The sequence below is a fragment of the Macrotis lagotis genome, chromosome 1, assembly GCF_037893015.1.
Source record: "Macrotis lagotis isolate mMagLag1 chromosome 1, bilby.v1.9.chrom.fasta, whole genome shotgun sequence".
Lineage (NCBI taxonomy): Eukaryota > Metazoa > Chordata > Mammalia > Peramelemorphia > Peramelidae > Macrotis > Macrotis lagotis.
In genome coordinates this window covers 473699380-473715951 of record NC_133658.1, presented here as the reverse complement: position 1 = coordinate 473715951, position 16572 = coordinate 473699380, and the positions used below count along the sequence as shown (strand labels likewise).

At 33.3% G+C, this 16572-nt stretch overlaps 1 pseudogene; it reads right to left on the bottom strand.

The window, feature by feature from the left end:
- The window catches only part of LOC141504762 (glyceraldehyde-3-phosphate dehydrogenase-like), a 38204-nt pseudogene extending 29575 nt beyond the window's left edge, over positions 1-8629 (bottom strand).
- Positions 8630-16572: the final 7943 nt, after the last annotated feature.

Sequence of the window (16572 nt, the reverse complement as noted above, 5' to 3'; positions counted from 1 at the left end):
ATAACTAGAAACAAATTAGGAATTACTTTTTTAACCCCCCCCCCATTTTATAAAGAGAAAATAGATGCTTTCAGAATAGGCAATAGAATCATGGTCATTCTTCAGGGTGAAAAGAATGGATATACAGTGAAATAGAGGACTTTCAGGCATTCTATTTTTGTCCTTAATGAATTCATTTTTATTTGAGTTGGTCTTAAAGTCAATGTATAGGAAAAGTCCCTCCCCTTCCCTAAGTACTGGCATCAATCTTCATTGACATTCAAGTTGGGAGCAGGGAGATATTTTAGGGGGTCATCCATTAGGACTGACAAAAAGTAATAAGTATTAAGGTGGAAGATACTCAAAGGTTTTTTTTTTTAAGAATTACATTAATTTACATGTAAAGCAATACTAGTAAAACCCCCTCCTTCCTCTTCACTTCTGTATTTTCTGTTAAGTAATTCCTTTACTCATTTGCAGATCAATAGTCTTCATAGAGGCAAGTGATTCTATAATGATGAACTATACAATTATTTAGTAGTCTTCAATTGTGTTTGTTCTGGGAAGAGGCCTCAGCTGCAATGGAGGCTTGGAATCAGAGTTCCTCAGACCAGAGGAGCCCTGGGATGGTGTCCACAGCTCTCCTGCACCGGAACTCTCCCCCAGCCCTTTTGACAAGTTCCAAAGGGTCAGTACCAACACCAGTGCCTCTGCTCCCTAGTAGACCTAAGCTCCCAAGGTCTAGCCCCACCGCTGATCCAGCAGGTCCTGCACTCACTCAATGGGGTATAGACATCTGGAGTAAGAAGGAGTGGGGGGACAGGGGGAAGGGGGGGATGTGAGTGATGGAGGAGAGGATGGACCATGGGGGGGCAAGTGGTCAGATATAACACATTTTCTTTTTTACTTCTTGCAAGGGGCTGGGATAGCCTGTCTGGGACCATAGGGCCAGGTGGACGCTGGGCCTAAGGGATGGTATGGCGGCTCGGGGCCTCTTATCTGGCTGATCTGTGGCTGATCTGCCATTTGTGCCATACTTACCAATGGCTGTGGAATATAAATCCTGAGGTAGATTTTCTTTCTCCTGGCTTTTCTTTCTGGGTTTTGTGGGTTGGATTTCTGTTAAGAGGTTTATTTCATATCATAGATGGGAAAGATCAAGAGACTTTAGAACTGTGCCTTTCTTCTCTCTGCCATCTTGGCTGGAAGTTGCCTCCAACATATCTAGTCTGCTCATCACTTTTACCTTCCATTTTATAAATCCCGAGTCAAGTGCTAAAAAAAAAAGACAATAAAAGAAAAACAAAGCGATGCCAATCTCATCTCTTATTTTGGAAAATTATCACACCCTTTTGACAAAACAAAGACAAAACAAAACAAAAAAAAACCAAGCAGTCCATTTATAAACATTTGCATGGGCAGTGGAAGGCCCAGATTCATCGTACTCCTGCTTGCTGATCCACATCTGCTGGAAGGCAAAAAGAACCACAACAATTGAGTCCAATGAGGACAGAGTATTTGCACTTAGTTGGGACAATGATCTTGATTTTCATTGTGGGGACTAGGGTTATAATCTCATTTTGTATCCTGTCAGCAATGTCTGGGGGATGTGATACCATCAGACAATTTGATATTAGCATACAGATCCTCCTGGTTGTCAACATCATACTTAATGATGGAGTTGAGGATAGTTTCATGGATTCCACAGAATTCTATACCTAAAAACGGTGGTTGGAAGAGAGTTTCTGGATATCGAAGACTCTCATTGCCAGTTGTGATAACCTGCCCATCACAGAGCTCATAACTCTTTTCCTGAGTTGCAGAAGTTGCCTCATGCTACTCAAAGTCTAGGATGATATAGCACAGTTTTACCTTGATGTCATGCATAATTTTCCTCTAAGCTATGGTAGTGAAACTGTACTGTCTCTTGGTCAGGATCTTCATGAGGTCATCTGTCAGATTATAGCCTGTTAGGTCAGCTTGAGGATGGCATGATGAATGGTATAACCTTTATAGATGGGCAATGGGTCACACCATTACCAGAGTCTTTCACAATAGCAGTGGTACAACCAGAAGTATTCAGGGACAGGATAGCCTGGATAGCAACATATATGGTTGGGATGTTGAAAGTCTCAAACTTAATCTGTTATCTTTTCTCTGTTGACTTTGGGGGTACAGGGGAGCTTCTGTGAACAGTACAGGGTGTTCTACAGGGACCACACAAAGCTCATTGTAGAAAATATGTCAGATCTTCTCCATATCATCTCACTTGATAACAATACCATATTCAGTGGGGTAGCTCAGAGTCAGAATACCTCTTTTTCTCTGGGCTTCATCCTTCACACAGTCGTTTTTAATGGTAAAAAAATTCTGGGGTACTATTAGATTGAGTAATACAATATAATGAAAATGAGAAATGTTAAAGGGAATGTGGGAAAATGAGACATTAATATACTGTTGGTGGAATTGTGAACAGATTCAACCATTATGTAGAGTAATTTGGAACTATGCCCAAAGGACTATAAAAGTATGCATACCCTTTGACCTAGCAATAACACTACTAAGTCTATATCCAAAAAGAGATAAAAAAAAGCATAAAGGAAAAGTATCTATATGTACACAAATTTTTAAGACATGTTTTTGGAGGTAAAGAATTGAATAATGAGAGAATTTCTATCAATTAAGAAACAGTTATACAAATTGTGGTATGTGATTATGAAAGAATGCCATTGTGCTAGAAGATGCAGAAGTTCTCAGAAAAACCTGATCTTACAAAAGCTGATACAAGTGAAATGTATTGTACAAAATAACAGCAATAGTGTAAGATTATCAGATATGAATGATTTAACAAATCTCAACATTTTTCCTTTCCCAGAATCCTTTAGTCTTTATAGAAAATTAGCTATAAAAATTTTATAAAAACTATCTCATGTTATCCTCTCAACAATCCTAGGAGGAAGCTGTTATTTATCCCATTTTATAGATAAGGAACTGAGGATGAGATTAAGTTAGTGATGGACCTAGATCCACATCTACTAAGTATGTGAATTCACATCTAAACATAGATATTCCTAATTCTAGGACCAGCACTCTTTTCACAAGGCCAAAAGATCCTAGAGTCCATAAACTACCCCTTTCTAAATGTAATGAGTGACCCTTCACAAATTCAATCTGTTCTTCCTGCCTTAAAGTTGGCACTGGAGTTGTTTGAGTAGAGGGTGACATGATCAAACCTATGCTTTAGAAAAATTACTTTGACAGCTGAGTAGAGGATGGCTTAGAAGTGAGAAGAGACTTGGGTCAGGGGGACCAACCAGTAAGTAATTGCAATAATTCTAGCATAAAGTGATGAGAGTTTCTTCAGTATTAGAAGAGAGAAGGAAGTATATACAGATCTTATAAAGGTAAAATAGATAGATATAGATGTGGGGTGTAAGGATGACAAAGTAAGGATTCTAATATGAAACTATGTTAGGAGCCTGAGGGAAATGATAAGATGGTGGTACCTTTATCAGTAACGGAGAAGGATGGAAGACTATGGATGTGTTTCTTCTGTGTCTTGAGTTTAATAATCAGTGAATTTCCCAATGTGAGATCATCCAATAAGCAGTTGGAGGTGCAAAACTGTAGGTCAACAGAGATTTCAGGGCTGGATAAATACATCTGAGAAATATTTACATAAAAATGATAGCTGAATCCATGGGAACTGATGTTATCACCAGTTGAAATTGTATGGAGAAATAAAGGGGTCCAAGACAGAGTCTGATGACCCCCCATAGTTCAAGTATGCCTTCTATAATATCTCCAACAAGAAGTCATCATGCTTTGCTCAAAAATCTCTAGTTAGGAAAGGTCCATCATCTCTCACAGCATCATATTCTTTCTGGGGATAGTTAAAAATGTTAAAAGTCTTTTTTCTTTCTCTCTTTAAACCTCCATCTGCCTTTGTATCACATTTATCCTTTGCTCTTAATTTTGCCTTCTGAATCCTTTTTCAGATATTTGGATACAGACATCATTTTCTTCTTTATCCACCCAATTGTTTATTTTTAAGCAGCCTAAATACTTGACACATTTCACCATCCTTGTTCTTCATATTCTCACACTGAATCTTAATTAATACACCTAGAACTAGAAAGGGAGCTAATTTTGTCCAACCCCCTAATTTTACAAAAGACAAAATTAAGACTGAGAGATATTATCTATCTATCTATCTATGTAATATGCTTACCAAAGCTACCTGAACTGTTGTATAGTCAAAAAAGGATTAATTTATAGATGTGGGGCTTGGGTCTGAATTCCAGAATTTCCAAATCATACTTGAATAAAATCATTAAGCTTTTCTAAGTCTTAATTTTCTCATCTGTAGAATGGCAATAATAACACTTAACACACTTAACTTCAAGAGTTATCAAAATAACTCCAGATACAAAGCCTAAATCAAATGTTAGTTGTTGTTGGATTGAAGCCTAGGATGACAGAAAAATCTTTGTTCTTTGAACTCTCTTTTTAAATGTAATTTTAGTTGTTTTTAATAAAGTTTCTCTTGAAAAGTACTTCTTAATGTAATAGACTAATAAGATAAAAGGAAAATATCTCAGAATTATTCATGAGTTAGTGTGTCTTCTGTTACCAGAGTGTAGTCATTAGTGTGACCTAAAGTTCTGAACTAGGGACAAAATGTTGGGGAACACTGGAAGAGAAGAAAGCTTCAATTGCAAGGCTCTGTGGTTAACATCAGATACTTTTTTCTCTCTTCTTTATTACTGGGGCTTTCTAATACTAATTCTCAGCCTGGAAGACTAAAATAATAGCAATGCCACCTCTGTGTTTATAACATCTAGTTTTCTAAAAGGAAAATGAAGTAAATTATGGCATATTATCAGAGAACTTAAATACTTGTTCAGAAGCCATGTTTCAGCATTTCAGAACACCTGGGTTTTTAGGATCATTTAGCAAAACTTTTGTTGAAAACATTTTGAGTTGAAGATGTCCATCAATTCTGACAAGTTGTCATTCTTTCATCAAACCAAATGGGTACATTTCCCTTGAAGCTAGTTTAGCATGAGAAGAATGACTTTTCACTTCTCAAGGAATATAACAGAGTTAAATTCATCTACCAAAATAAAGGGGGAGCAATATTTTTTATTATAGTGTATTCTTTTGGGAAGAACTTTTCCTCCCTTCTTATGCCCAGGGGTATATCTGAAACCTGTATCATATTTGAGCAAAGATGCTATGATGAAATCAAAAGTCATACCCTGCTGTGAAACATTCTAATGGAAGTTTTGCAGGACTGGGGAACTATTGAAAGGATATTATTTATTTAAGCAAGCAAAGCATTATCTTTGCATGGAAATGTTGTGAAGTGCAAACCATATAACCAAATGCATATGGAAGCTCCCTGGTGAAGTTTAATGTTAGCACAGGGAAACTATTTTGGCTCATATTTCTCAAAGTAATTTGAAGCTGAAGTCTCTACTGACATGCTAACTTCAGAATGCTTTTAATGATTATTGAAATTCTTCATGGAGTAGTCACTAGACTAAATCTTCAATTGTTAGGGACTATTGTGAGAAACTTTCAAGTTTATACATCCAAACATTTCTGATAAAGAAATACATGACCCTAAGAAGAAGAAAACTGGAAATGGGAACATAGCATTTCAAAGGCAACTTCTAGACCTCAATTTCCTCATCTGCAAAATGAGTAAGTAGGTTTTTAGGTTTCTTTCAGAACAAAATCTCTGGTCTTATGCTCTTGAATTATTCTTTTTTTTTAGGTTTTTTTTTTTTTTTTTTTGCAAGGCAATGGGGTTAAGTGGCTTGCCCAAGGCCACACAGCTAGGTACTTATTAAGTGTCCAAGGACAGATTTGAACTCAGGTACTCCTGACTCCAGGGCCAGTGCTCTATCTACTGTGCCACCTAGCTGCTCCTTGAATTACTCTTAAATAAGAAATTAATTAAAATTTGAAACAAGATGGAACAAATATCAGAAGTTGCAATAGTACAACTGCCCAAACATTATATTTAATAATTGTGGTCATGATCTTGAGCAAGTTATTTAACCTCCCTGAGAATCAAATTACTCAACTGCAAAAAAGGAGGGTTTGGACCGATCTATGCTCCCTCAGTCTTTCTCTCTCTCTCTCTCTCTCTCTCTCTCTCTCTCTCTCTCTCTCTTGCTCTTGCTCTTGCTCTCGCTCTCACTCTCTCTCTGATCTTTTCTTTCATATTTTCTCTTTTTTTTTTTTTGGATGGAATTTTTTCAAACCAAAGTGCTCAAAACAATTTGATACTGGTAAGAAATAGAGTGGCCAATCAGTGAAATTGATAAGATATATAATACACATACTAGTATTTGACACAGTAACTCTAGCATTTGATATACCCAAATAGCCAAGACTTTGTGATAAGAACTCACTATTTGATGAAAATTGCTGGAAAATATTGACAGAAATTAGGTATAGCCCAATATGGCATACCATATATTAAGGTAATGTTAAAATAAATACATAATTTAGATGGAAATGTTTGTATCATGAGTGAATTATGGAAACTTTTACCTGTCATAATTATGGATAAAAGATAAATTTACGAATAAGCATAGATAAAGAACATTATACAAGGTAAATGGAACTTTTGATTACATTGCATTAAAAATGTATTGAACTACAATAGCAACAGAAACAATAGAAAACCCAAGGCAGTCAAGATTAGAAAGAAACCAGGGTAAAAAATAAATTATAGCAATTCCCTCTAATAATGATATCATTTCCCAAATACATGGAGAGTTAAATCAAATTTCCAACAAGAAGTCATTTTTCATTTAATAAATGCTTAAAGGACATGAAGAAGTAGTTTTCAGGAACATATCTAGAGCCTATCTATAGTCATATAAAAATTCTCTAAGTCACTATTGGTTAGAGAAATTCAAATTAAAACAACTCTGAGGTACCATTTGATATCTATCAGTTTGGTGAATATGACAAAAAAAGAAAACTACAAGTGTTGGAGGGGATGTATAAAAGTAAGGACACTAATTCATTGTTGGTGGAGTTGGGGAGTGATCTAACTATTCTGGAGAACAATTTGGAACTATGTCCAAAGGCCTATAAAACTATTCATACCCTTTGACCCATCAATTTCATTACTGTCTTTTCCCCAAAGATATCAAAGGAAACGGAAAAGGACCTAGATGCACAAAAATATTTATAGTAGCTTTTTTAATGGTGGAAAAGAATTGGAAATTGAGGGGTTATTCATCAAGATGGGAATGACTGAATAAGTTGCAGTTTAAAAGAAGCAGACTGTTTGCAATCTGGAAAAAATTTACAGGAAGCTATACAAAGTAAAATGAGTAGAACCAGGAGAACATTGTACATAGTAATAGAAATATTGTACAATGATCCAAAGAAAGAGCTAATGAAGTCTGAATGTAGAATGAAAGATACTTACAATTTTCTTTATTTTTCTTTCATTTTTTTATTCATGATTTTTTCTTTTGCACTGAATAAGGTGCTTTTATTGATGGGACATAGCATAGGACCCTAGATTTCTCCACCCTCTTACAGTGTTCTTTGGGGAAAGGTTGTAAATGGGGCATGGCATCACTAGCATAGGAATAAAGGTTAGAAATGAACTCCCCAGTGAAGGAATTCATTTTTTGACTGGGAACAGTCCATGACTTTCCTCTTTATTCCTTGATCATGCAGTCTACATTCTTATTGTCATAACAGAAAATGAGCTTGACCAAATGGTTATTGAGGGAAATAACAGAGCCAGCATCAAAAGTAGAAGAGTAGCTGTTTCTACTATAGTTTGCAGTGTAGCTCAAGATGCCCTTCAAATTTCTCTCTGATGGTTGCTTCACCAATTTATTGATATCATCATATTTGGCAACTTTCTTCAGGTGGTATGTCACATCCACAACTGATACATTAGGAATAGGTACAAGGAAGGCCTTGCCTAAAAATTTCTCATTTAACTCAGATATGACCTTGCCTAAAGCCTTGGCAGCACAAGTGGAAATAAGGATGAGCTTGTGGGGAGTAATGTACCCATCATGCCACAGCCTGCTAGAGGAATCATCTACTGCTTTCTGGGTAGCAGTTATGCCATTGACTGTAGTCATGAGTCCTTTCACAATGCCAAAATTGTCATGAATGACTGACCAAAATGATCAAGCAGTTGGTAGTTCAGGAGGCATTACTGACAATCTTCAGGAAATAATCATGTTTCTTATGATTCAATTCCATCATGAATATTTGGGGCATTAGCAGAAAGGACAGAGATCATGATCCATTTGTCTCCACCCTTTAAGTGAGCCACAGTCTTTTCCATGGTGTTAAAGATATCAGTGGACTCTATGACATACTTGACTCCAGCATCTCTCCATTTGATATTGGCAGTATTCTTTTCCTGATAGATGGTAATGATTTATTCATTTGTCAACAGCTTTCCATTCTTGCTTTGAATAGTGCCTTTGATCTTACCATGGATGGAATGATATTGAAACACAAGAACCAGGTAGCTGAGGTCAATGAAGGGGTCATTGATAACCACAATGTCTATTCTCCATGAGCTGAATGCAACTGGGGTCAGCAGGGGCCAAATATGGCAAAATCCATTGACTCTGACCTTCATCATCTTGTTTCAGGAATGCAATTGAATCAACAGATCCTGACAGCAAAATTGTGAGATAAGCTGAGAGCTTTCTTTGTCAATATAGCAGCATGGAAATATATATTTGCATGAATACACAATTATAATATATTTTAAATTATTTCTATTCTCAAAAATGGAGGAGAGAAATTTAGAGCTCAGAATTTTAAAATAGCAAATATTAAAAAAAATTTAAAATAAAGCAGAAATATCTAACCAAATTAAATATATTGGGAAGGATATAAATACATGGGACTTTTGAGCATAAAATTGTTTTATTATGAATTTCAAGAATAATTATGACTATCTCTTTATTAAATCCAAAGGGAAAACTTTTTAAAACCCTTTGACAAAAGAAAGACTTTAAAATATATTTTTTAATTTTTTTCACAGATAAGGCAAACTGTGAACAATTTTACACACAAAACAATAACTAGGCAGGAAACTATATTAATATGTAAGACATTCAATCTGGTAAAACATGTTGAACAATTTTCAAGGAAAAATATGGCTAAAATAATCAAGATCACTAACAAATTATCAGAAAATAAAAATCAGTGTTCCCTCAACCAGTTAGATCAATACCATTTGCATTGTTGCTCTTGAGGTCTTCTTAAACAGAGGTATCAAAAACATATAGATGAGGTTCAAAAAATTCCCAAGAGTAGTTTGAACCAAATTTAATTTGAAGACATTTCATGAATTAAATAACAGTACAACAAAGCACACATAATATCAATATGTAGGTTAAAGGTCTAGTAGTTGTATATACAATTATAGTTAAATTTTTAATAAGCAGTGGATTTGGTTTTATATAACAATTTTCAAGAAAATTCATCTGTTCATACTTTAAAGTTTATTTAATCCATAACTGGGACCAAGGTAGGATTATATAGCTTGGGAAAAATTTTTATTGAAAATGAAGAAACACTTGGAGAAAGGCTAAATAAATAGATTGACTACTGTTATTGTTACCTTATTCTGTTCTTTTGAGTTCAAATAACAATGCTAGAACAGCAATTATTTTTATTATTAATTACTACTATTACTCTTATTCTTGTCTTCTCAGTCGACTAGCTTTTTTATAAGTTAAACTAAAAATGATTCAAGGACAATTAACTACGCTAGTATCTGATGTTCTTTGAGTTATTGTTAACAGTCAATAAAATAACTATTTTTTTGTAGTTGATCAAAATTATAAGGATATCAATTCATTATCTATAGGCTTTCTGCAAACATTCTTAATATGATTTCCCATAGTGAACAAAACAAAAAGCATGTGTTTTATATCTACCTGTACCTTCAAAGGTTTAAGATTCTGATCTCTTCTTAGAAGTATCTACATTTTTAGAGTTTTTTGTTACATGTAGCTTGGAGACTACAAATATCATAAGGATCTGTTTTTCAAAAACAAATATGCTGGGTAGACCTTGGGCAGCAGTTCAATGCCTTCAATCACCATCACTGTTTGTCATACATTCAGGATTTTACCCTAATTGAATCCAGATGACATTTTCAAACCATAGCTTAGTGTGTGTATTATGTATGCATATGTATGTAATATGGGTGTATATTTAGTAGAATCAGATAATTTGATGTTATCCATGTTACATGAAGAAGCAACTATATCACTCAGTGAATTAAACCGTGGATTTGGAATTAGGTAGACCTGACTTTAAAACTGGGCCTCAGATCTTACTAGCTGGGTGACTGAGCAAGTCTCTTAACCTCTGTTTTCCTTAATCCATTGGAGAAGGAAATTGCAAATCGCTCCAATATCTTTGCCTATATGAGGTCACAATGAATTTGTTGCAACTGGTTTGATATGACTTGCTCATTAACTTGGATGTCATACTGAGTTCTGATATAGTTGATGATACTAAGAATTATAAGAGACTCAAATTATCTTCCTAAATTTCACATTTAATTCCATTTGTTCTCAATATTTTCGTTCTGGTTCAATTTTCTAATGAATGAATAGTTTTCCAAGTGAACATCAGACAATCTTTCATCTTATCTACACTGGGACATATGTAATACAAATAAATTTCAAAAATAATGCATTAATGAGGAACTCTGTCGAACTCTTTGCAATGTTCAATCAAATTAATATGAATATTATGACATTCTGGTGGCTTGTTAAATTGCAGAATTAATTTTTCAGTGTTTTTTATAACTGGGGCATTTTGACACTTTTTTCCCCCACAGAACTTTTTATTTTAAGTTATTATAGTTTTTTTAATAGTAATACATGCCAAGAATGCTTTGTGTAAAGTAAATAAATTATTGAACTATATTTGAAAGTTTCTCTGGTGTTATCTTTGGGTTCTGATAAGAAAGGTGATATCAGACTCACATCAGAGAGGAAGTTGGTCAAGTGAAACTGGGAAGAAAATAATTACTAATTATGTGTCTTATCTAACCCAGTCATTGTCCACTTTTTCAGAGAAACTAGAGTTCCAGTCACTTCCCTTGATGTTATTATTCTGGCATTCATTATGCTTAATGGAATACTCTGTTTCTCATTTAATTCAATTTATCTTTTCATTGTGTTGTTTTTGTGCAAGATATTGAGACCCTACATTTCCCACTTATTTCTTTAAGGATGTCACTTTCTCTCTCCATCTCTCTATCCTTCTGTCTGTAACAGATTATCTCTGTCTCTGTCTCTTTTTGCACCTCCAATTTAGTTTTCCCCAAGACACTAAAATGACATTTTTTATTGATTCTGAATTTTTTTTCTTCTTTTTTGATATTCTTTGACTATAATGTCCTCAATTTTTTGACTTTTGCTTTCATTGTCTGATTAAGGGAATATAGAATTTTTAGCATATTTTTGTTTTCTGGATTCTATTTCAGATGATTCTTTTATGTTGACTTTAACTGGAGACTATAATTATTCATTTGGTAAAGAGTAGGACTTAGTTATTGATCTAATCTTCCCAACCCTTTTTTAGGTCTTTAATATATTCTTTTGTGTGACTTTTTGAGTCTGATGGCATCCACTCTTATGATTTTTTACTGTGACAATGTTTGTCACAGGTAGTGTAAGAATATATTCCTTTATAGTAGCTGCAGAAAATTCTAGTTTTTTTCAAATTATTCCTTCATGAGATAGTTGTTTTCTAGTTGGATTTGTACTGTCACGCCTAAAAAAGATTTTCAATTCTACTCTAATTATGCATCTCTATTCTTCAAGACTATTGGGGTTGCAGTATTGTTTTTAGTTTACATCCATTTTCTCAAATGAGGTTTGAGCAGATTTTTAGTGAATATTTTCAATGATCTCAATTTTTTTCATTATCGTTTTCAGATTTTAGTATCTCCTTGCTTTCAGTTCTTGTCTAATCTGATCTTACTAATGACATTGCTTCTTAAGTTTAGTCTAATCAATTGCTAAGTGACTTGGAGCTGCAGGGACAATTGAGAAAAATCAACATAAAGGTCTTACCATCAATTGATAATAAAATTGTTTCTAAGTTAACTGTAATGTGGTATCCTGTATCATTAATGAATTCCTATCTTCATGAGTACTAAGCATTGTCCTTATTAGAGGGAAGTGCTTATGTCCTGAATGTGGAATATTGTGGAATATTAGTTTCTGATTTGTTCCAGTAAATCTTTTCTCCTAGTCATACCAGATCTTGATATATCATCCTCTCTACCCTCCTTAGTTTCCAGCTGAAAAATCATGCAGGTTTTGAGCAGATTGGCAAATGGTTTTTGGACCAATTCTATCTGAACTTCATTCAATTTTTATTATTGTGTTGTTGTTGTTGTTGTTATTATTATTATTATGAACAATAGGAGAATAAATATTATTATGGACAATAGACAATCAAAATGATTATGCAAGTATATATATATATATATGAATAATATATATAATTTCATTCCTGAGAATAAAGAGATTAATAATTGATAACTATAACACACACAAAAAGTTAGAAAATGTAACATCTGCTCAAGATCACTAAATATTAAGAGGTCAACTAACCTATTTATGGCACCAAATGTTTCATTAGGTCAATAAATAATATCACATATAGATATTGATAGTGCATGTGTTTCCTTTGCAATAATGTCTACATATCCTTTTGTTTCCTTTACACTAATTTGTTTTTTGAGAAACAGTATTAATAGCATCACATCCCCTCTAAAGACATGGATTAGCAACTAATATGTAACTTTTTTGATTAAAGAGGTGTCTATGGTACTGAGTAGCCAAGGAACTTATCAAGGACCTCACAGAGTAAATGTTGAGTCAGAAACTTGATCCAAGTCTTTCTGACTTTGTCTTCTAAAAAGAACTATAATCATAAAATCAAAGAACTTGAAGTAGAAGGTACATCAGAGATCACCTTGTCCGTACCCCTTATATAATAGATGGGAAAACAAATTCTATGAGATTAAGCTATTAACTAAGTCAAGAGACAGAATTTGAACTCATATCCTCTGACTCAAATATATTATTGTGCCATATAGTCTCCTTAATAATAATGATCAATTCATATTTATATGACACTGTTTAATAGCATTCATCATATACCACATAATTTGAACCTCATGATTTATGAGATTTATTGTTGCTCAGTTCTTCCAGTTATGTTCTACTATTTATAACCCTTCCCCCACCCCAAAAATTTATTGGAAATTAAAATAACCTAATTTTAAAGAATGGATGGATCTAAGAACGTGTCATAGAAATAATCAATCATTTCATCCAAGAAAATGACAACAATGAGACATAATACAAAAATTTATGGAATGCAGTCAAAGCAATTTTTAGAGTAAATTTTCTCTCTAAATGCTTATATGAATAAAAGAGAAAGATGAGATAGTTAAAGATCCCCATTTAAATAATAAATTAGAAATTCAGAAAATCAAAGGAGAGATTAATAAAACTGAAAGCAAAAAAAATCACTGATCTAATAAATGAAATTAAATGTGAGTTTTGGTGGCTAGGTGGTGTAGTGGATAAAGCACCGGCCTTGCAGTCAGGAATACCTGGGTTCAAATCTGGTCTCAGACACTTAATAATTACCTAGCTGTGTGGCCTTGGGCAAGCCACTTAACCCCATTTGCCTTGCAAAAACCTAAAAAAATGTGAGTTTTATGAAACTTGGTTAATATGATTTTAAAAAAGAAAGAATGCCAAATTACCAGTATCAAAAATCAAAAGTGTGAGCTCACTACCTATGAGGAGGGAATTAAAGAGCTAAATTGTAGCTATTTTGCCCAACTGAACACAAATAAATGTGACAACTTGAGGGAGGATAATTTTTTCCAAAAATATAAACTACCCAGATTAATAAATATACTTAAATAACCCCATTTCAGAAAAAAGAAATTGAAGAAGACATCAATAAACCCCTTAAGAAAAAAAAGTCTCCAGGTTCAGATGGATTTATAACTGAATTCTACCAAACATTTAAGGAATGATTAATTTAAATTACATCTAAACTATTTAAAAATAGAAGAATTTCTGCCAAATTCCTTTTATGACACCAATATGGTGCTGATACCTAAACCAAGAAAAGTCAAAAACAAATAAAATTATAGACCAATCTCCTTAATGAACACTGATAAAAATCTTATATAAAGTTTTAGCAGAGATTACAAATAACTTGTATAATACAGCACGATCAGGTAGGATTTATATCATGTAGGCAGGGATGGTTCAATATTAGGAAATTAACATAATTGAGCATATCAATAGCAAAACCAACAGAGATCATATGATTATTTCAATAGATGCTGAAAAAATCATTGATAAAATACAACATCCATTCCTTTAAAAAAAACTATAGAGTAATGGAATTTTCTTTAAAAATATTGAGCAATATCTATGTAGAACCATCAGCAAACATTATATGTAATGGGAATAAATGAAGAGCATGTCCAGTAAGATCTGGGGTGAAAGGAGGGAACCCATTAAAACCATTACTATTCAATATAGTAATAGAAATGTTAGCTTTAACAATAAGAGAAGAATAAGAAATTGAAGGAATTAGAATTTGACAATGAGGAAGCAAAACTTTCATTCTTTGCAGGCAATATGCTGATATACTTAGAGAACCCTGGAAAATCAATTGGACACCTACTTGAAACAATTAACAATCTTAGAAAAATAGTAGGACATAAAAAACACACATAAATCTTAAGCATTTCTATATATGAACAACAAAGTCCAAGGACAAGAGATAAAAAGAGAAATTCCATTTACAGTGACTACAGACAACATAAAATATTTGCAAATCTATTTCCCAAAACAAACCTAGAATTTGTATGAACACAATTACAAAATAATTTTTACACAAATAAAGTTGTACCTAAACAATTGGAAAAAAATCAATTTCTTATGGTTAGCCCAAGTTAATAAACTAAAAATGACAATTCTATCCAAATTAGATTGCTTATTCAGTGGCATATCAATTAAACTACAAAAAAATACTATTTTACAGAACTAGAAAAAAATAGTAACAAAATTCATCTGGAGAAACAAAAGGTCAAGGATATCAAAGCAATTGATGGGGGAAAAAAAGCAAAAGAAGGTGATCTAGCTATACCAGATCTAAAAACTATATTATAAAGAAGCAGTCATCAAAGCTGCTTTGTACTGGTTAAGAAATAAGAGTAATGGATTAGTGGATTAGAATATGTACAAAAGAAACAGTAGTAAATGACTATAGTAATTTATTGTTTGAGAAACCCAATCATCAGCTTCTGAGATAAGAACTCACTATTCCACAAAAACTGCTGGGAAAATTGGAAAATAGTATAACAAAAACTAGGCATAGATCCACATCTCACACCCTATAACAAACAAAAGGTAAAAATGGGTACAAGATTTTGACATAAAGGGCAATAGTCCAATTAAAAAACAACAAATATTCTACCTGTCAGATCTAAAGAGAGAGGAGACATTTATGACCAAACAAGAAATATAAAAAATTATAAATTGCAAAAAAGATAATTTTGATTATATTAAATTAAAAATATTTTGCAGTAATAAAACAATGCAGCCAAGATTAGAAGGAAAACCAAAAGCTGGGAAATAATTTTCACAGCTAGTAGTATTGCAAAAGGTCTCATTTCTAAAATTTATAGAGAACTGAATAAAATTTGTAAGATTACAAGTAATTCTTCAACTGATAAATAGTCAAAGGATATGAACAAGTGGTTTTCAGATGAAGATAATAAAGCTATATATAATCATATGGAAAAACTGCTCCAAATCATTTTTATTAGAGGAATGCAAGTTTAACAACTATGAGTTACCATTTCACAACTATCACATTAGCTAATATAAAAAAAGGGCAAATGATCAATGTGGGAGAGATTATGCTAAACTTGGGGAATTAGTGCATTTTTCGTGGAGTTGTGAACTAATCTAACCATTCTGGATTGCAATATGGCACTATGCCCAAGGAGCAATAAAACTAATCATAGCCTTTGACCTAGTAATACCAATACTAGTCCAAAACCAAAAAAAAAATCATAAAAAGTGAGGAAAGTTCCACATATCCCAAAATATTCTTAGCAGCTCTTTCTGAAGTGGCAAAGAATTGGAAATTGAGGGGATGTCCATCAACTGAGAAATGACTGAATAAATTATGGCATTTGAATATTATAGAGTTCTATTGTTCTATAGGAAATCATGAATGGTTGAACTTTAGAGAATCACGGAAACAATTACATGAGCTAATGCTGAGTGATGGGAGTAGAATCAAAAGAATATTATAAATATTAACAACATTGTGAAATGACCTACTATGATGGATGCAGTTTAGAGATCTAGTACAATTTTGCGAGACCTGTTATGGACAATACCATCTACATCCAGAGAAAAAACAAAAACAAAAAACAAAAAACACAGAATCTGAATGGATATTATGTCACTTTTTAGAAACTTCTTTTATGTTTTT